Source organism: Microcebus murinus, chromosome 9, assembly GCF_040939455.1.
Source record: "Microcebus murinus isolate Inina chromosome 9, M.murinus_Inina_mat1.0, whole genome shotgun sequence".
NCBI classification, from domain to species: domain Eukaryota; kingdom Metazoa; phylum Chordata; class Mammalia; order Primates; family Cheirogaleidae; genus Microcebus; species Microcebus murinus.
This window is the reverse complement of record NC_134112.1, coordinates 87,923,072-87,944,299: the sequence shown is the minus strand read 5'-3', so window position 1 is coordinate 87,944,299 and position 21,228 is coordinate 87,923,072. Positions and strand designations below refer to the sequence as shown.

The window sequence follows — 21,228 nt, the reverse complement described above, 5'->3', positions numbered from 1 at the left end:
TCCCACACAACAAAACAACAAACAAAACAAAACAAAATAACAAAACAAGAAAGAAACTGACAAAGGTATAAAACAAAACAGTAACAATAACCAAAAAAACCCCCAAAACAAACAAACAAAAAAACCTCACATAGAATTTAAGACATTGAAATTAAAGGCCTTGGGCAATACCAAAAATCTACTGGCAAGTTTAGAAAATATACATTAGAAAAATTATTAAAATGCTTAGGAGAAGGGCATGAGTGGTGGGAGGGTAAGAGTGGAGGATGATTGGGGAGGAAACAGGCTTCAACTGCCAACTTCATCACTTCAGTAGATTACCAGACTTTGGTTACCAAAGACAGAGCTTCCCTTTTCTACATGTGATATTTGTAAATTGCTTAGCCCAGTGCCCAAAAGATTGGGTACATGTTGACGTGAGGAGTCACCAACATACGGTTACCTCTCAGAGTAGGGGAGATATGAAAGAATTAGCCATTAGAAAAGTTTCTCCTTTTCACTTTGGATATAGAATAGAAGCACCAAAAAGCACCCCATTTAATAGGGCAAACGCTACTTTGGAAAGATTTTTATTATAGGGTTGAAAGTTTCTTTCACAAATTCTTTTAGAGAGGCATTATTAATGGACTAATTAAATGAATTGGCCCATAGGTTTGGATCATTCATTGAAAATACACATAAAAGTTGAATTGAAAATTGTCAATTTGTTCCATGGCATGTACTTCTTCTAAATTTTGCTTAAATAATACATTCTCCGCTTGGATCTCGCACAAATCTCCAAACTTCACATTTGTAAAGGTGAGCTCCTTTCTACCTGTTTCATTCTGTTCCCTGGCTCAAGGCCTGGCCTCATCACCCACAAAGCTGGAATCCTAGGACTTAGTCTTGATTATTTCGTTCTTTTGCCTTTTATAGCCAGTCATCCACTGCTTCTTGTCAATTTTTCTGTTGTGTTGCTCCTCCATCACCATTGCTGGTTTTCTTATTCAGGTCACCATTATTTACTACCCGGATTATCTCAACGTTTACCCTTTCCATTCTATCTACACAATGCAGCCAGCGCTGACTTTTTAAAAATGAAAATCTGATATATAGTACTCCATGGCTTAATATATATCAAAGCATGCTTATAGCCATACAAAAAAGCCTAACTTCTTTAGTAATGGTGGCAAGGTTATCCACAGATCTGGATCATGCTCATCTTTTCAGATTCATCCCCAATAATCTCTTTCTAAGCATGCTATGTAATGAAAAAAATGGCAAATCTATAAAAAGTGGTCAGTTGTATTGTTTTGATTTTGATTACTCTTTCACATATAGATTGAGACCTAAAGGGATACACACACACATACACACACACACACACACACACACACACACACATACACACACACATACACACACACACACACACATATACTTCTTCTTTCAACCCAACTTTTTATTTTCTTGTCTAAATTTCCATTGTAACCCCTATCAGTGTCAGTCAAAGATGTGAATTCATTAAATATAAGTCAATTAGTCTGCAGGGTAACATGAGGGCTAGGAATTTAACTTCTTATAGCAATTTCTATTTACTTACAGTTTGAAAAAATGTAAAATCTGAAAATTATATGCCAGAATGCATTATGGCAAGATTTAGACATGAGAACAAGTTGCAATTAAAGAAGGTATTTACAACACTTAATGTTCCATATACCAAACCTCACTTTGCATACTGCATATGTACTACATTCACTCTAATTCTTGGAAAGTAAGTTTTTTTTTTTTCAAGCTATTCAGAATTAAAATGAACAAGTTGTAAATTGTGCATGCTCTGTTTTCAAGAGAAGAAGGCCTCAATACAAACTGAATGTGAATGGACACAGAGGCAACCACTCTGAAAGCAGCTGATTGGGGCACTCAATTACCACTAAATAATTCAGAATCTCTAATGGAAATCAGATCCAATGTTTCCCCAGTGGAGGGGCAGCTATTCTTGGTTACCCAATATTCAGCTAGCTACTCAAGAGCTTTAGAGAGCAACAATAAAGTAAAAGGTAAAAAATATTTTAATGGCATTCATACTCTCTTGGGTGCTCTCCTGGCAAGAAATTCCCCACTTCCTAGCAGCTGCTGCCATTGTGAAGAGACAGGGAGAGTGAGAGAAAGAAATCAATATTTAAATCTGAAACAGCTAGAAAGTTCAACGATGGGTGCCAGTATTAACTGGCTTGTGTATGTGTTTGGCCTTTCAAAAGCTCCTGGTCTTAAGAGGAGAGAAGATATTCTAAGTAAACAACTCATTAAGAATCACACAGCAAGGTTTGGTTAGCTCATTACAAACACATTTAATTTAAGGAAGAATATTCATGTGAGACTTTTGTCTAGAAATTTCAATAATAGAATGAACTGTTGCATAAAGTAATGTGTTTTTTTTTTCTCTCTCTCTCTGTCTCTCAAAACAGGAAAAGAATATTGATTTCCCAGTCTTGGCCACCAGCCCCACCTCTTCTCACTATAAGTATTGAGATGAATGAGTTTGTGTCTCTAAAAGCACTAAGCAATCTTCAAGAAGAGTACCGCTTTATAAATAAAAAAGCTTTATTATTATTGGGTAGAAATGTTAGAGAGAAAGTTGGAGCTCTTATCAAAGGCTGTTGGTGCCCCGACATTTGCTGTCAGCTCTGAAAAGGTGGCTGTGAAACTCATTGTATCCAATCCTGGTTGGCTTTGGGCCCAGCATACAGTGGGATTTCTGGCCAATGGCCCCGTACAGTGGGACGGCTGGCGCCTGGCCCAGGGATTAGAGAGCTTTCATTTCTTTGTCTCATTGATATTAGTCACAGAATCTCCCTTTTCATGCACAACTCAAACCCGTGTGGGCGGGGGTGAGGAAGGCAGAGGCAGAAATTGCTGCAAACTCTGAGCTCGTGGACCCTAGGAGTAAGAAGAAAATTTCCATTTCCAACTCAGTTATCCAACATCTGTATCTATTTCGTTATGCACATTTAGCAGGAAATGGATAGTCTGGAATGTCCTTGAAAGGAAAATTGCTTTACAGATATAAGATACTGAAAGTTAACCTTGGACAAGAAGGTATTCAGTATATCAAGGCTTCTTTTTCTTTCTCTCCCTTCCCCTCTTCTTCTCTTTCTCCTTCTCTAATGAACTAATGACTATTCTGAAATTTCATCTCAAGGAACAATTTGGTAAACATAATTTGTGGGCACATTTCCTTCAGCTCCTAGATATGTCTGTGCATGTGTGTGTGTGTGTATAGCCTTTGCAAAAAGGGCACATGTAACATATCACTTGTTGACCAATTTCCTTCAATTCCTTCCTTTGCATGTGTGTGCATAATTGTGTATTTGTGTGCGTGTAAGTGGATGCTTTGCAGAATCCATCCGTGATAATATGTCCCGGAGCCACATTCTACTTGAGTCTTGGAAAATGCACTACTGAGTTCCATAGGATAAACTTTGGACTCAAATAATAATAATCTTGCCTAAGATATTCATGCTCAGTGGAAACAAAGTCATTTCCAAAATAACACTAGGAACATGAATTACTAAATGGCAACTGACGTTAAAATAAACCACAGAGCCCCCAACAAATCATAACAAAATGACTCAGGCTCACAGCTCTTTTCTCAATTCCCCTAAAAATATCTACTGATATAAGAAAAGAAATACTAATATTAATATCTTAGAGAAGGTTGACATAGAGTACATGTGCATAACCTTGCTCCTTTTCCTCATATTACAGAATTGTCGTTAGTGAAAAGTTAGTGATTTCCAGGTACAAAATATGTAGGTTTTATGGAACCAGCTGAGAGGGAATGGGGTGGGGGAGAAGAACCCTTAGATAACACATCAACATCCCTGGGGAAGGTTGCTACCCTCCTCATGAGAGGATTAAACTTCAGCTTCCACAGCTACGAAGTAGTGGTAATGATGTCAATCCTCATAGCAGCCATGATGTATATTCAATGGTGAAGCACATGAGAAAATAGTGTTCGGAGGAAATAGTGTTTGGAGAAAATAGTGTTGCTATAGTACTTGAGGCCGCCAATATTTATGGAGGGGAATTAAAAGAAATGTGGATTGTGTCCCTGTGAATATATATTATCTAAGGGCTTCTAAGTTCCTAAAATTATAATAAAGTGTCTAATTCCATACTCAGAGCAGCAGGAATCTCAAAGATTTCTAGTCTTATCACATTTTAGAGATAAGAGAATGAAGGTCGAGAGAGCCATTAGTGATTTATCCAAAGTCAGAAAACAACCCAGTAGCAGATCAGGGGAATCCAACTGCTCATTTTTAACTCTATATTCTCGTGTCTGCATTGCATCCAAATGACAGCTCACTATTGGTTTTAATAAACAGTGAGCTCTAGGGGAGGGAGTGCTGGTGCTGGGACAGCTCAGTGTGGCGGCTAATCCTAGACAGGCCCCCTGGTGTAGGACTGGCGGGTAGGGTTTAGATCAGGAAGACCTTATAGGTGCAGAAAACAGCAAGAACCTGTGAGGCCTAAGGAAGCTTGTTGTGTACAGAGGCCATTGGCTATGATAGAAATAGCACATTGGGGACTGTAAGAAAATATGTACATTAGTAATGCCCAAATTTTAGATGATGCCTTTTAAGTAAATTTACCTGATGCTATAAAAGTTTAGACTCTTGAATGAAAGACAGAATGACAGGTTCTTAATAGTTTCTTTTTTCATTTAGGCTGTCTCCATGCTTTATACATCTGCCAAATTAATCTTCCTAAATATAACTTGCATTGGGTCTCTTCTGAACCTTCCCAAGTCTCTGCAGTGTCTATAATAAAGGCAAATTCAAGATCTGCCTTAAGATAAACCTCACCCCAACGCAGTTTTGCCTTTTGATCTGCTTCAGCCAAAATGGTCTATGAACCATTTCCACAATTCTTCCTGAACTTCTTGGGCTTCCCCATCTGGAATAATTGCCATCCCTGACTCCACTCATCACATTTTTTCTAAACTCAATATGAACCCCTCCATTTCTATTTTGTGTTCCTTCATTTTTCCCAATTGTTGATGTGGACGCTTTTTCCTCTGAACAGAGGAAACCAGGTTTTGTGGTAAACTCCTGCATTTGTGCCAGATACAGTGTCTCTGAGGACAGGCACCTGCTGCCCTGGATGAGCTAGACTGAATCGTCAGGCACCTATACACTGCAGATGTCGTTTGAGGTTGACTATCCATTGAATATGTGCTAAATGTAAGAGTTAGGAATCTACTTTGGGAAATGAAAAAAAATAAAAGTATAATTAATAACAAATAATTAAAAAAATTTTTTTAATGAAAGAGTTACTTTTGAAAGTCTTAGGATAGACTTTTTTTTTTAAGAGAATGTACATATGCAAAGGGCTTGTTACTTCACAACATACATTTTCTGGTCACATGGGTCTAGTCCCAACTGAATGCAGTGTCTGGCTCAGAATTTCATGCAGTGCTTTTAGAGATTCTTTGTTAATGGGTGATAATACAGTGTTTATTAATTACCAAGCAGCATTCTAAACGTGTTAAAAGTTTCATGTGCTTAGCATACTTATGGGACAGGAAGTGTTAATATCCTTAGCCATTCTAAAGCGCAAGATGGAGGAACTTAAGTCAAGCTGTTTAGATTCATAAGATACTGACTGATAAAATTCAAATTTCTTTAATTTCACAGAGAAATTGTAGCAGGTGTTGGTCTTTGTTTCCCAAATCCTGTCTACCTGTCTCTTGCTGGCAGAGTCTGTGGTTATGTGACTAGGGAAGCTGACTTGTTCTTCACTAGGGTTTGGGTCTTTTTTACCTTTAGGCCAAATGTACCTGATGCTCCTTGAAATCACATTGAAGAGCCTCGGTTTGCAAATGGAAGGTGCATAGTGGAAAGACGGAAAGACCTGAGTCTTCAGAGCGCTGACTTTACCAATCAGTGTTGTTTGTGAGATAAATTTCTAACTTATTATCATCATTATTATTTTTGAGACAGAGTCTCGCTTTGTTGCCCAGGCTAGAGTGCTGTGGCGTCAGCCTAGCTCATGGCAACCTCAAACTTCTGGGCTCAAGCGATCCTCCTGCCTCAGCCTCCCGAGTAGCTGGGATTACAGGCATGCGCCACCATGCCCGGCTAATTTTTTCTATATGTATTAGTTGGCCAATTAATTTCTTTCTATTTATAGTAGAGACGGGGTCTCGCTTTTGCTCAGGCTGGTTTCGAACTCCTGACCTCGAGCAATCCACCCGCCTCGGCCTCCCAGAGTGCTAGGATTAAAGGCGTGAGCCACCGCACCTGGGCAGATAAATTTCTAAACTATTGAAACCACTCTTATTTGTGTCTTGTGCCTTTTTTCAAAAGAAGCATAATCATTACAAAAATGTATCTAACATAGAAGTGAGTTTTGTAATCTAGTCACAGCAATAAAAAAAAGTAAAAGTTTTTTTTTCCTCTTACCTTTGAACTATTTCTGAGAGGAGTAAAGAAACGTATTAATGGGGCTTCTATCACGGTGTGATAGCTTGATGAATTGCCCTTTTACATTCCAGGGATATTGAAGGACTTGGAGTGGTGATCAAGAATCTAAACATCCTGCCAAGCAGGCAGGCCAAGGGACAGGCTGACAAATTTGTCATCAGCTTCTTTCACATTTTTAAGCTTCATGCTGATCACACTTCTCTTTGTATTCGCCTCTGCAAAATCAGCGGCCTCGTTTTCCAAACACCCTTAGGACATGTTATAATTTCTATGATTTTCAATCACCTTGCCTTAGTTATGTTTTAACCTGGTAACACTTCATGCGAGGGGCTCATTGCTTATACCTGGAGAGGTGAGAACCGGAGAGAAGGTATTAGCAAGCCCAAGTGACTGCTGACCGGAGCTTTTGGGGGCATAGAAAGTGTTGAAGGCAAGTTTGGAGCTGGTTATTCTTCCTAAGAAACAGGGACAAAGGGAAGAGCTTTGTGCAGTGGATGAATGCAGTCGCCTCCTACCGGGATCTCAGCTTCCACCTTCACTCATGTGGTCTATTCAACAGGCACGGGGACCTTGTTGAACCAGAGTCAGGTTGAGCCACTCCTAATGGCTTCCCACCTCATTCAGTGTAAAAATGAAATTCCCCACAGTGGACTTACCGATGTGGCCCACTGCTCCTCTCCATGCCCACCCCCTCACTGAGTCTCCAGCATAGTGACCTCCCTGCCTTTCTGCAAAAACTTGGGGCACAGTCAGCCCCTAGAGCCTTTGCTTTTGCTGGTCCCTTTGCCTGGAGTTTCTTCTTCCAAATATTTACTTGGCCAGCATCCTTCACTCTTTTAAGTCTTCCCTCAAATTTCACCCCAGGGAGATTTTTCTTTCCCAGATCAACACTTTTATCTTCCTTCATTGTCTTATTTTTTCCATGCTATGTATTTATCATATCTTTATAAGAATTTAGTTAATTAATTCGAAACAACAATAGAAGTCATATGAGAGTAGGGATTTTCATCTGTTTTTCTTTATGGTTGTCTGCACTCGAAAAGTTAAGTGCTCAAAGAATGTTGGCCCATTGAATGAAATGACCTGAAATCTTGGATCAACAGACCCATGGCTAGGCCGTAGGAGGAAGTTTGGATTTGAGGTTGATCATTTCTGGGTGCATTTAAAAATACGTTCTATTCTTGTGATATTTTAACTTACAGATGTTAAAAAAAATATGTTCAGCTTTGGTGTAAATGCTGGGTTGAATTAAATTATGACTAATCTCAATCTCATAGATTTCTAGTTATTGAAGAAAAACAAACTCTCTTTTATCCTCCTTTGTATTTTTAAAATATAATGGGAAATAATGTTCAAGTTTCTTAATCTCGGCCCTATTAACATTTTGGGTGAAATAATTCTTTGTTGAGGGCTGTCCTGTTCATTGCAGGGTGTTTAGCTGCATCCCTGGGCTCTACTCACTAGATGCCAGGGGAACCCCTTCCCCCAGGTTGTAACAACCAAAACTATCTCCAAGCACTGTCAAATGTCCCCTGGAGGACAGAATTACTTCCCATCTGTAACCACTGATGTAATTTTCATATATACCTATTCGAATAAAGGGTCATACTTTTATACAACACATATAATTAAGTAAATATCATGGGACTCTCATGATTCCTCTATCAACCCTATAATTGGGCACCGCAATCAAGCATCCATTGTTTACCTAACTGGTAGCAGCATGTTACATCTGTAGATGTTAAGATGAAGTTTAGCAAGAAAAAGATAATGGATAACTCTTTGTTACATGGCCTGGAAACTTCACTCCTATGGCATGTTAGTAAATGATGAGACTTTTTTTCATTAAAGGGTCTGGAAAAAAGCATGCTAATAAAAATGCTAATGTGCATTCCTCTACAATTTATACAGGTGAAATCTGATTAAAACAGACATTGCTCATATTATGGGAAAAAATGAATCACAAAAGGAAAATAGGTAACCTGAAGTCTGTGTGGAGAAGGAAGGAGGACAGCTTTGTTATTTATTCATATTTCATTTGAGGTCTATATGAGATATGTGTTTGAAGAGTTTGGTTAGGGGGCTAAACTTTAGGTGCATAGGTAAATTTCTGACTCCTCTCCTTTTGAAAAAATTGATTGTTTGATTGAGTAAAAGCTTTATTTGTAGAACCACTTCTCTGACCCCACTTGACTCTTCCATGGCACAATTCTGCAGGTGGCAGTCAATATTAGACCCAAATCCCTAAAAACCATTTGCCACCAAACAATGCTTCTAATTTTGAGGTTTGGGGATGGTTTTAATTAAATGTTAATTTTAAGAATTATATTAGGTGTCAATTTGAAATGAAAGGATGTAACCTCAGAACTTCAAGAAGTGTAAGTATATTTTACAACCAACTTGGGGTGGATGCCATCAAATGATAAGCTGAAAAGTAAAAGTAAATAAAAAGAACAAGCCAAGGAGCAGGGAAAAAACGGATAAGTGGCAGAAAAATCTCAAAATTTACATTTTGAAAATGTTCGGCTAAATTTGTGTTATACTTCTTAATAATTTTACACAATACTTTTATCTCACCTATATCATTAATAATAATCGATGGGAGACTTCATCCTATATATATTACATTAGTGTCTTTCCTCGATGGAAGAAAATGGAAATTCCAGAAAGCCATGAAGCCCAGCTTTTGAGTTTTACAAACCTCAAAGTTTGATCTACATTGATGCATCCCCTAAATTCCTGGGTGTCAAAGGCATGTCACTAAATAGGTCACTAAAGACACCAGGGAAGCCAAAAAAGGAAAGAGCCCCCTAAAGGAAAATGGCACTTAATTGGCAACTTTCAGGCAGCTGTCACTCTTTGTGACAATGGAGGAAAAGTACTTTGCACATTTTATGCTGTGCAGGTGAGATGGAGCTGACAGCTGAGGTACCTGCAGCTGTGTGTAGGGAGGGCGTTTGTGGGAGGAAGGAGAGGTTTCTTTTGAAGAGCTTGCTTTTCATCCTGAATATCATTTAAAGAATTGCGTGGGGCCCCAACTGTAATCTAAAATGCCATCAGTTGTCCCTTTGAGATAGTATGTACCCAACTGAAGAACAGACCATGCATAGAGTTTGGAAAAGAAATACACACAGTCCGTCTGTCTGCTAAAAAACAAAACAATGCTCCATCCCTGGCCCCTTGGTTCAAATCCGTTTTCTTGCTCCGCGGGGAGAGGCTGCCCCCGGAGTATCCTGCTTTTAATAAGCTTCCCGATCAGCTGGCGCGCGGCGCGCTCCCCCCGCGCCCGGCCCGCGTCCGCCCTGCCCGCTCCCCTCCTCCCTCCCCTGCTCCGCTTCCCTTCCGCTCCCTCCCCGGCAGGGCTTAATTGAGTCCGAGGCAGGCTCAGGTTCCCCGCCTTCCAGTCCGAAAATCCCGCCAACAGAGCCCGGGAGCGCAGGGAAACCCAAAGTGGAGACAGGGGGAGAAGGAGGCCAGTGAGTCCTCGGTCCAGCAGGCGGGGACAGCCGCGGCCGCCGGGCGGGAGCCTCCGAGACCGGGACCTGGACGCGCCGCTGCGGACCTGCCCTCGCCACACGCGCAGCCCGAGCCCGAGAGGACACCGCGGCTCCAAGTAGGTGAGAGGGAGCGCGCGCCTGCTCCGCGGGGTCGCCGGCCAGTCAGGCTTCACTCCGGTGGCCGCAGATGCTGGGGTTGGATGGGGGGGCGGGGGGGGCGCCGCCTCGTGTCTTTGCAGACAGGACTGCTTTGGAAACTGGCTTGCTCCGGGGGCAAACGGACGCAGATCTGGGGGGAGTCGGGTCAGGTTAGTTCGGGTGTGCTTAGGTGAGTGGATGGAAAAATGCTTTTGTGATGTTAAGCGTGCATGTGGACGGGGTTCCAGCTCTAGCTGCACGACACGCCAGGCTGGGCTGGAGAGTGTAGCTTTGCTCTTTGTACTACCTGGAGCTGTAGTAGGTGTGTCTGTACAGGCTGGGTAGTGCAGAGAGACAGTAAGGCAGCCTGAACAAGCAGTTCTCCTTTTCTCATCCTCTCTCTGGTTCTCTGATTGAACGCCCCAGGGCTTGATGACTGGGGCTGGCATCTCTAGGTAAGATGTGGGAGCTTGTTCCTGCCGGCGCTAGCTGACATTGAGCATCTTTGCTGGCACTCCTTGCCCTGCCTGACAACCCAGCAATGGTTCCAGAAATGGTTAAGTCCGAAGTATAAAAGACACACCTTGAATGCAGTCTCTCATTTGAATGCTAATTTTAAGAACTGCCCTGCACACTGGCACTTAAACTTTTAATTTCACCCACTTAAACCTGGGCTATAGTGGTTACTAATTTGCCAGGTTCTTACAGTTTCTGAGTTCTTGTTTCTGACAAGTTAAGACAATATTTTTTGAGAGGAATGTATTCAGCTTCCTTAATACACAAAACTTTAAACTTCCTCTCTCCTTAACACACACACACACACACACACACACACACACACACACGCAAAACCTTTCTCAGTAATACAACACCACACACACACAAACGCAAGAGCACACATAGTTTACTTACACTCTATTGTTAACTCACCCCTGTCTTTGTTAAGAGCTGCTTTGGAAGTTTGGGGATACAATGAGAAAATGGTATTGGGGTGGTGGGGTCTAAGAGGAGACAATGTGAGGGAATTTCAAAGTTCTAGTCCTTTAGCATCTCTCATTTTAAGGGTTATCAGCAGCTTGAGAAAGGGGTGGAGTGTGTGTGCGTGCGAGTGTGTGTGAGTGTGTGAGTGAGTGAGTGAGTGAGTGAGTGAGTGAGTGAAGGGCCTGGGAGGAGATTTAGGAACTACCAAAAAGAGCTTTTGAACTAATAACATAATGAAGCAATTCGATGATCCTAGGCAAATGTGGAATTGAAACAGCAGAGCCCATTTTAGTGCTTTGATTATCTGGGAATGAATTGATATGTTGAAATATCAAAAGGTAATGGGAGTGAAACAAAAGAGAAGTTTCCTAACAGAAAAAAAAAAAGCTCTTGTAGTTTTCATCTTCATTGTGCTCCTTTGTATGTAAATTATGCACTTTAAAGACCAAATCATTAGAAACATTTATAATTTAGTTAAATTCAAAGGAAATTAAAGTGGATATTTATCTTTTTGCCTCCTTTGGGACTTGAGTTATTTCAGACTGTCAATAGTTACACTTTCTCATTTAAATTAGAAGATGAAATTTAAAAAAAGTGTTTTATTTTTTAAAAACTTTAATGCCATTCTTTTGCGCTTTAAGGAACTTTTGTGCTTTAGGTTCTCTAATTGTACTTTAAATTGAAGGTACCTCTGCCTCTGCTCAACAGACTCTCTTTAGGACATTTTTCCCCTCATTTAGGGAAAAGCCTCTATAAGGAACACCCACCTTAAGCACATACCACATCAGGTGCTGTGTTCCAGCTGTTTGCTTATGGGTACAAATGTGTTATGTTCTCGAAGCTTGAGCTGTGAGAGAAATGAAACTGCTGTTAATACATGACTTTTTAATTATCTGACTTTAAATGAGGTATTATGGAGAACGAGAATAATAAAATATATTTAACTACAGAGTCTAATGTGGCATGTGTATTATATATAATTCTCTGTTTTCCTACACTTCTTTCCATGAGATTTGGAATAATAAATTTAGTAATTTATTGAATTTTTGCATGTTAGGTCTTATTAGGTCTTCACACATAGCAACACGTAGCAAGACCTGCGTTGCTTTTTAACGGGCATTTTGTTTTTTTTAATTCCAGTAAAGCCAATGGCTTTGTTTGAATTTTCACAAAACCTGGTTATTGAAAATAACATGAGAGAAATAAGATCCCCAGATAGTTTAATTGCTTTTTTAAAAATCAATATTAGAAATAAAATATTTTAAGTTTAAATGTTTAATTTCCCTTTGAGGATACGCATGCTTTCTCACTTACATGACATTCTTACGTGAATTCTAATTATATTCCTATTGTTGATGTGGTGTTTTTATTACTATTCAAAGTTTTCCCAGGGAATTGAGTTTAGCTGGCTTGTTCAAAATGGTGTGATAAGTCAGTGATAGATTAAGGGCCAGAAGTCAGAATTCAGAACACAAATTCCAGTTCTCTTAAACACTTACACTTTTTAATCTGGTGGCATAGTGATGAACAAAGTTGTCCTCGACTTCTCTCCTGAAGGTAATGTCCAAATTGAAACTGCCCAGAGTGAGCAGAGTGCAGGTGAATTCTACCCATGAGTGCGTCTCAGCTCAGTTTAAGGTTTAAGGTCTGCTTGTCCCGGAGCATCAGGCTGAGTGGAGCTCTCCAACCTTTGTTTCTGCCACTTTGCTGATGATGCTGAGTTGGCCTTCTCCATATGGGTGAGGAATGATTTCTCCTCTGGCTGCTGTTCTGATGAACAATCAAAGAGTTTTTGTCTCCTCCTGCCACAAGGCCACATCATTGCCCTGGGAGGGGAGGTAAAATAATATTCAGATATGGACCTTCTTTTTGTGAGCTGGACCTGCGTTTTTCCATCCAAAGTCAATTGGCTTGAGTGGAACTGGGGCCATGGCCTCAGTTTGGAAAGTTGTCCTCCATTCTTGATGTTTATGGCCAATTCAGGTTTCCACAGACTGGCCATTTTCCCATCTACTTCAAGCCAGTCTTCTACGTGGCCTAGTTTTCATGGTGTCATTACAATATTTCAAGATTGTAAAATATAACAAGCCTTTTTTTCTCCCTATTTTAGCATTTAGTAAATAAGATGTAAAAAGTTCTGGTGTGATGGCTTAAAAGCGTGGCTATGATGAAACATTATCCGAGGGTATCATAATTGTGATAATGTTGTGGATTTAATTACGTAGATCACATTCACCACAAATCCCTATTTTTTACGGGTAGGCAAGGAATACAGTGAATCATCCATGCTAAAGATATTTTGAGAAATAAAAATTAATTTCTTCTACTGAGCTTTATTTTTTGAGCCATATCTTGATAGTAGGTTTAGAGAAAGTGACATCTCAGATTGGAAAAAAAATGTTCTGGTAAGTTTTCTAAAAGCAGAATTCTTACATTTTTTAACTTCATACATAGTATAACCCAAAAAATCTTATTGCAATATATTAATATTGAAAGAAGTGAGTCATTGTAACTGATAATTGGAATCTTGATTCTAAGACTTGCTTTCTTAGTGAAAACCAAAACATCATTTTAAAACACAAATAGTATGCCCTGTCTATAAACCCTTTGTTTCTATTTCTTGCAACATTTACACTTACCAATTTCCCCTTCCTCACTCTCATTTCTTAATTATTAATTAATAATCCTTTTATTAATCCAGTTTTATTAATAAAATATTAATAGTTTAGTATCCAGTTATTAATCCAGTTGCTATTATTTTATTAATCCAGTTGCTATTATGTCCCATCCCACAGGTCTTAGGATGTCTTGCCCAATTCCCTCCTTATATGATTGCATATATTTCAGGAATGTCTGCCCATATCTTGGCATTCATGGAAAGTTGGACCTTGCTAGCTGACATTTTGACATTTTTCTGACCTGGTCCACTCAAATCTGTTTTCAGCACCAGTGAGCTCTCTACCTACTCAACCAGATTTTTCCTTTTTCTGATTCAGACCCTGGCTAAGATCAGCTTATGCTTTCATCGCTGCAACTAATATTGACTTAATTCTCCTTTCAGCTCCCCAACTTCAATGTGGGGGCACAGCCAGAGTTACTCACCTCCATCACACACTTCTGGGTCCTGCCCCTGCAATACAATTCTTCCTGCGATAGCCAGTCAATGTAACAATATTTATTATGTGTATGTTGGATGCCTAATACTGTGCTGGACAATGTAGCATATTTAAGAAATACAACATGGTTTCTTTTCTGTAGGTATTCACAGTTTTACAACTTTAAACACTTTGTGTTTGGTAAGTGGTACTAACTTGTGACATTCTTTGTTAGACATGTATTTAAAGGAGATCTCAAACAATTAAAATCCATTATACGCCCACCTATCTCTGGAAAAAAATACTTTAAAAGTCACAGGTCATTCCATCAAACCAATGGCTTCATGTTTTTCTTCCTTTTTGTCATATCATTAGTACCTTAATTTTTTCCAAATTTTTTTGTTCACTTTTTCCATCTTTTTTTTTCTTTTTCTCCCTCAATTTCCAAATGTGGAAATTCATTTCCAAATATTTCAATTTTCTCTCTCTCTTTCTTAAAACGCCTCGATATTGTCACAACTCTTCTTTGAGCTTCAACTCCAAGTTTCACTGGGAGAACTCTCAGATCTCCTCATTCTCTCTATTGTGCTGTATATTCACATTTTTATTTTTATTTAAATAAATACTGAAGGGAATAATTTGGGCACAACTGTATTTGGGGAAGGAGATTGAAGTAAAGGACTCGTTATTTTATTTTTATCCTTAACAGACTTCTATGATAGTGACTGCCATACTACATGTCAGGTAGCGTGATAGGGGCTGAGACGATAAATATGTCTTCAGCCAGCTTATGGTCTACCCAATGTATATGTAAGAACATGAAAACACTAATTACTGCAGCATAAGTTAGAGTAAGATATGTGTGATTTTTGTCCTAATCAGTTCCAGTAACAAGGGGATCACATTTTTATGAGAAAAAGCAAAGTGGAATGTACTAAAGACTAAATGGTACTCAATATTTATTTCAAAAGCATTATTTTTTTGTTGCTTTAATGTGGTTTATTCTGGAAGAGAAATTGAACTCTCAATTCCTTCAGGTTTTTGTTTCACATATGCGACCTAATAGAGCAGAAAAAATTATTGGAAGTGATATCTTCTTAAGAAGTTACTCTGAGTTTATTTAGAATAAATATAATTTTATAGGCATGGCACCTCCCCCTAGAAGTCCTTTTCAGGAAAATTTATACTAGACACGAGGTGACTGTCCTTCGGTGAAAACATTTACATGGGGGGAAAGAAAGCAAATCCTTCCACTCCAGCAGTGGAATTTCAGTGAAATTGCAAATGAATCAGAGCTTGGTGGAACCATAGGTTTCCGAGGCAAATCCTCCATCTAGGTGGAGCTGTACTCCTCCCCTCCTATTTTCTTTTAAGCCTTCCCATCATTCCTTGCAGTAATTGCAGCTCTTCCTTTCTCATAATGACTTACCATTAATACCAGCTCCACCCCACCATGCACCCCCTCTCATTCATCTCAAGAACCCTAGAATATTTGGCATAGAACCATTGGCGATACCCAATAAATGTCTGGTGAATGTGTCAAAAAATACCATTCATTCTCTTTGCCCATCATGATCCAATCACCTTGGTTGTCTGTCTGCTACAGCTGATCCCCTTGCCTTACTAAAAATGACCTGGTATCAATTTCCTGTTTCAGGCCAAGCACCCTCATTCTCAACCTCAAACCTCCAGAGACCTCTCCAGGTCTCTTTCCTTCACTTCCTTCATTCTCAAAGTCACATAGGCTGGCCAGTTTTCTGGCATGTCTTCCTAATCATACTACACCTTGATCACTTTAAACTTTTCATGGTTTCTGACTCAAGGCTACTTCCAGAATGGAGAGAAAAACCCCTACCCCTTCTTTAACAAACCATATTATTCAAAGCTACAAGATGGATCACTTGAAGTATTATTTTCATTATAACCCCCATGTAGGTATAAGGACTTCACTTTTCAGAATTTTTCACACTTATTTTTTCATGATATTGTTATAACTAGTCTACTCAGGTAGACTGAGTAGGATTTTTAAAAATTGTTACAGAAACTCAGGCTTAGAGAAGTTAAGGTGGCCTCATTAAATGACGTAGAGATATGAAAAAAAGTCTTACAATTACTAGTTTGAGTTTTCGCCTCTCTAATGTTATCGCTTTCTTTAGCTAATAAATTGTTCTTATCTCCCAGTTGCCTCTCACATCAAACCTAAAATCCAGTGTATATACAGTAAGAGGCCAAACAACCTAGAGCAGTGGTTCCGTCTTCAATGTCGATCAGATTAACTGGAGCCATGTCCATATGCCACATGCCTGGGGCCCATCTTCAGAGGTTCTGATTTAAGAGGTAGGATCAAGGTACCTGGACAGCTGACAGGGCATCTGGATACCGAGGATCCATTAGAAACTGTAGCCCTAATGGCCCAACAGATGAGCCCCAAGGTCAAAGAAGTCACAGTATAAACCACTAGCTACATTTCTTACTAGCTGAGGGACCATGAGCAAATATTGTGGTCTTTCTCGTTTCAGTTTCCTTATCTCTAACATGGGGGCACAGACTTACCTTCTGGGGTTGACATATGAATGTTGATTGAGCAAGTAAATGAGAAATACTGAACACTGAAGTCTGATGGCTGGAAGTGTTTGATGAGGATGATGAAAATGAGGATTATGGTGAAGCAGCACCAAGTGCAAGTCCTCTCTTATTTCTCATGCCCAGTTGGCTTCTCCAGTACACATACAAGAGGAAACCTAGGTGAAACTGCCTGCTTCTTAAAAGGGCTCTCCTCTCCTCTCCTCTGAGAGGTCTGCTCCTCTCAGACCATTCTGTCGCTTCTTTCTAAATGCAAATTGAAAACTTTTGTTTCTGAAAAGAAACAAATAGAACATATGATTATGCTCAAGGCCTGGGGGTGTATGGCATATAAAATTGCCAATTCAGACTATTTGACCTTGACCTTTCTCCTAAGGTCTAGGAGAGCATTTTGCATACCGGGGACTCCCATGAAAGGTGCAGCCACCTCATTGCTGACCTTAGTGATGCTTACATCCATGTCTTCTCTGATCCCTGCTGATGGAGGAGGTTTCAGTCCAGAGGAAGGAATCAAGTTTCTGATACAGGAACCAGCACTTTTCCACGGTTCTGCCTGTTTTCTGGTGTGGGGTGCTGAATGTGTCACTGAATCTCCTGAAACCTTTGGATTTTCAGTTCTCAGTTGGAAATGATGATGTTAGCTGCTATCCCCACCTCACAGGTTGGTGGTGAAGGTAAATGGTCACGATGCAGCATTTATAAACCGTACACTGTTATGCAAAACATGAACTGCTATGAAAAAAGTCAGTGGGACAACTTCTCCCTTTCTTCTTTCCCACTTCTGCTGCTGTCATTGTCCTTTTCTCAGGACACCTAGAGATTGCCTAAGATGCCTGAAGGTAAGTTTGACCTGATGGAGTGAGGAGGAGGAAAGATGTGTGACAGGAATGAAGAAAAGAAAATGTGAGTCATAGTAAAAAAAAAAAAAAAGTGAGAAGGCAATCCTAAATAAGGCTAATTTAAACAGTCACGACTTCTTTTACTAAATGTGATATTACAGTTGCTTCTCAAGTGTCTTAAAGGATACACAGCAAATTTTTCAATTGCTGCCAAAATGCAGATTCTGGTTGAGTAGGTCTCCAGTGGACTCTCAGAGTCTACATTTCTACCCAGTTCCCAGGTCACAGCAGTGCTGCTGGTTTAGGGACCTCACTTTGAGTAGCAAGTCGTAATAGTTACAGGGGTCATCAAACTTTTTAAACAGGGGGCCAGGTCACCGTCCCTCACACCATTGGAGGGCCATTGGAGAGTGCGGCGCACGTTCCACACATACGCACTGTGGGTCTGGGACGAGTCGGCTGCTAAGCAGGACAGGCAGCTGCAGCAAAAACACCTGGTGGGCCGGATAAATGTCCTCGGCTAGCGGGCTGCATGTAGGCCATAGTTTGAGGACCCCTGGAACTTTAGTAGTTCAGCCAACTGGAGGGAGCAGGAGAGGAATCAGAACTCTCCAATCATAGTATCCACAGCTTAAATAAAATAACTATGAGGGTCATTGGCAGTAATGCTTTGTGCTACATGAAAAAGCTGCACACAATTATATCTTGATGTCCAAATAATATTTACAAAGTTAGGTTATTTATGAAAGAAATGTGCAGTCGCCACCTGATTTGCTATTGAATTGACTGAAGCTCCCTTAAGCACAAAAGCCCCCAGCCAGGTGTGGCACTTAGGCCGCCTCTTTGCCGGTACTTCAGTGACCCAAATGTTGCTTACCTAACTTGCCATAAAAGCTAGTGAAAAGTGTTTAGGAAACATCATTCTTAATATGAAAAGGATATACTATAATATGTTTTCTTAACATTAGAGTATTCCCTTTAGGGTTGTAATGTCTATCACTCCATTTGAGCGACCCCTTCCATACTGTCACGGGGAAGAATACAGATCTATGTGACTTTCTCAAAGACATTGGTCTGCCCAGAGCCAGGGCAGAGCTGGCTCAGAGCCCAAGTTTAATCAATAAGGAACATATGTTGGTAACAATTTTAGGTAACAGAGAAAATCTTCACTCAGGCTAGAACAGATGGAAGCTGTCTTAGTCCATTTTGTGTTGCCTATAAAGGAATACCTGAGGCTGAGTAATTTATAAGAAAAAATAAAGGTTTATTTGGCTCTCAATTCTGCTGGCTGGATGGTTCAAGACTGGGCATCTGGTGAAGCCTTGGACTGCTTCCATTCATGGCAGAAGGTGAAATGGAGCCACCATCACATAGTGAAAGAGGAAGCAAGGTTGGGGGGTGCCGGGCTTTTTTGAACAACCAGCTCTCATGAGAAATAATGGGGTGAGAACTCACTCATCCCCTCCCCCACCAGGGAGGACATTAATCTGTTCACGAGGGATCCTCCCCCAATGACCCAAACACCTTCCATTAGACCTACCTCCAATATTGGGGATCAGATTTCAGCAAGAGATTTGAAGAGGATAAACATCCAAACTATAGCACCAGCCATACAAAACTTTTGAACAATATTTTCATAATGCCCTTTCTTATTTGCTGAGAATGCAGCATTTTCAAGATCTAGACGTGGGATCGTTGTTCATAAGACCAGAATCATCTCTGAGGTTTTAACATAAAATGGCCTTCATTTTTGAGCATAAGAACATCAGATCTTTGGCTTAAAAAATATCTTGCAACTTGGAAGAGCCTGATTTCAAGGGTCAATTCTTCAAAAAATATGATTATAAAAAATTTTGCCGTCTGTGTGCAATGCATTTCTTGAGATATGTTCCAAGGGGTTCAAATGAGAAGCCTGAAGCTGCAATAAGAAAGAAAGCAGATAGTTTATTAGATTATTTTTAACAGGTGTATGTGCTTGAAACAATAAAATAAGGCCCTTGTTCCCATCCTCTTTTCTTATTTACAATATACATTTCATTATTGTATAATGTCTCTGGGAATATGCAGAGTCTCAACTGTAGCTCAGTGCATGTCAAACTTGTGAAAAGGTTGATTAATTATAACCATATGAAAAATAATGAAATCTTTTTATTATCATGTTTGTTATTGGGAAAACACAAATCTACCTGAAGAAACACATTGTTTTTTTCATTCTAGAAAAATATATGTTCATGGTACAAGATATTCAAATTTTTCAAAAAAACTCACTCATAATCCTCAAAATTGGTACCACTATTAGCACTTGGATATGCCTTTGTTGTTTTCTGATGTAATTTTTTAAAAGTTGTATGCATAATTGAATGTCCTGCTTATCAGCATTATAATTGATGCATGAAATATTTTTAACAGCTATATGCATGTTAACATGTGCGTTCGTTTCTGCTAAATGAGCCAATTAAGATGGAAATTCAATTTATTTAGCTTGATACGGGTAAATTGGAATCATAAAAAAAGCTAAGTAAATTAATCCTATGGACTCTCATTAAAGAGCAGGAACTGGAAAAAATGCAAACAAACAAATATCCCATGAAGAAAACAAATAAACGGAAATCTTTGTCCCAGCAAAGGATGTGTTGTTTGGATGGGAATGAATAATCCTGAGTAACTTACTGTGGGCAATTCAAGGCCAAGCTGAGTACACATTGCCTTTCATTCTTACCCTAGAGGACCCTTCCATATATCCAGGGGTAAAGGCCTCCCCTGGGAAGACACAGCTGCCTGGTCCCACCCAGGTCTGATCTAACCCCGTTGCTGGTCCCAGGAGGCAAGGAAACTTGTGAGCTGCTCTGGGACCCAGGGGAATGGGCCTGCCACACTGCAGGACCAGCGAACCTCTTTGATGCATGTTGCTCCAGGAATTGGCACCCTTCGGGGAGTTATTTATTCTATTATTATTTGGAATGACTAGTGAACAATTGGCTCTAGTTTAAAGTGAGTCAGATCCAATGTGGGTTTGAGACCCACATTTCTGATCACAGAGCAGGGGTGAGAGTCAAACGCTTTTGGCGTCCATGCCAGTATTAGTATTCCCACCAAGTTTAGCCTGAAGTGATTTTTAGCCTTTTCCAATAGTGGGTTTAGTCTGATGGTTAGGGAACCACAGAGTTTGCCTTCTGATATGTGATATCTGGGGATTTTGAAAGATGCACTTCAAGGCTGTCATAAATGAATTTGGTTTGGAGAAGTAGACTGAAAGCAATTTGGTAGGAATAAATGGGTAGAGGTGGATTTCTACCAATTTCTATCTAAATGGATCTACATTTCCTAAAAGCAGGCTAACTCAGTGGGTTCGTAACTTCTCATCCAGTGATGTTCTCTTGCAAGAGGTTAAACAAGAGAGCCTTTAACTTCAAAGACAGCAGGACCAAGAAGACGAAAAATAGCAGCGAACTTGAACTGAGGCCTTAGGGAAAACATCCAAGAAAAGCAGCCCCATACCTGGAAAGGGAAACTTCAGACCTCATAGAAAATTCTATGAGATAGCATCAGGGTTTCCTCCACCATGAAGGGGCTACTGGGTCCTTTGGGCCACCTGGCAGTGGTCATGTTCCTTAGGGGATTTCTCTGG

General features: G+C 40.0%; 1 protein-coding gene across 3 annotated transcripts in view; it reads left to right on the top strand.

Moving 5' to 3' along the window:
• The first annotated feature begins 9,786 nt into the window (after positions 1 to 9,786).
• Positions 9,787 to 21,228, top strand: part of PTN (pleiotrophin) — a 91,781-nt gene continuing 80,339 nt past the window's right edge. The window contains exon 1 of one of the 3 annotated variants that reach the window (XM_076006638.1): positions 9,787 to 10,080. The gene's annotated coding sequence lies outside the window, so the exon portion shown is untranslated. Of the gene's footprint in view, positions 10,085 to 21,228 lie in introns of all 3 variants that reach the window. The other 2 variants (XM_020289708.2, XM_012744739.2) reach the window with 2 other exon arrangements.